This window comes from Archocentrus centrarchus, chromosome 21, assembly GCF_007364275.1.
Source record: "Archocentrus centrarchus isolate MPI-CPG fArcCen1 chromosome 21, fArcCen1, whole genome shotgun sequence".
Classification (NCBI taxonomy): Eukaryota; Metazoa; Chordata; class Actinopteri; order Cichliformes; family Cichlidae; genus Archocentrus; species Archocentrus centrarchus.
The window spans coordinates 30,573,393-30,574,728 of record NC_044366.1 but is presented as its reverse complement, the minus strand read 5'-3'; positions in this window follow the sequence as shown (position 1 = coordinate 30,574,728).

The following is a 1,336-nucleotide window of genomic DNA, read 5'->3' as shown; positions in this document are numbered from 1 at the left end:
AGCGAACCAGTCGATGTTGTCACGTTTCGTTGTCGTGGCAACGCTCTCACTCACGTCGCAATATGCGCTCAGCTGATTGGCTCGAGGCTGTAGCAGGAAAAAGTGGCAAATTGCTCTCAAAACGGCTTGTTTTTGGATAAGAACTGAACTGATGAATCTTAGTAAAATAGTTGTAAAACACTATTAAAGCAGACATAGTGTAATATGGACTGGTCTATTTCACAGTGTTACAATGACTCATTGTTTACAAAGTGGTAATATTTGACTGTTGTTACTTTTTCATAAATATAATTTTAATGTTACTTAAAGTCAACAGAATTGTAAAGACTGGAAGAGGAGACTTCATGTATTTATATTTTTGCCTAAATGTTTTCGTTTTTAAAAAGATAGAATAAGAAACACTCTATTTATCCCATATTTGTGAATTTCTTTTGTTATAACATCTTCTTTTGTCCTCAGCTTGTCCAATTTCCTCAATGTTTTAAAGAACACACTGCAGATCATGCGATGATATGTCAGATTTTCAGCTGGTAACTCTGTAGGAATAACCTTGTTGGTGCCATGAGTCATACTGTCCCAGAATAAATCTACAAAAACCTCCTCTGACAGATAATAATATACCAGAGACATGATTAGGTTTCAAAGTAAAGCACAATTTGTTGTGCCACTGCAAAAACACAAATAAAATTCCATACACTGCCATCATTATATTCTGTATCCATTCAGCAGTGACATTATGTTTGAGTTCAATTCACATAGTTAAAAGTGTGTACAATTTGCTGTGTGTTAGACTAATGCATGTGTTAAGTTTTTAAAGATGCAGTGTAGAAAAATACTGTTCTCCCATAAAGGTCTTAGTTAGTAACCTACACTATTCATTACTGAGCTGGTGAGAAAAAAGAAAAATAAGAATATTTAAAGTTCTTAACAAAACTACAAAAAGCAGTTTGACTTCTGTATCCTTTCATGTGACTACCACATACACACAGCTTGAGAACATGTCCAGTTTCAGTGGTGGTATAGGTGCACAAACCACATATGAAATGGGTAACTTCCTCTGAACTTAAAACTTAAAATAAAGAGTAAAGTGAAAGCACGTTCACACTTCACATGTACTATGCTGCAGAGGTGAGCTCTCAAAACTGATCTGCATCCTTGAATGCAATGCAGTAAATTTATGTCAGTGATGAATATTTCAAATGCGACAACAAAATGCCTGTGACCAACAATCCCACAGGTAAGAAAGAAGTGACTAAAAAGGAAAAGCGGTATTTGAACATCTGTTATTACTGTTGTGCACTTTATTCATCCCCAATCCCATTTTCCCCTCTTATCA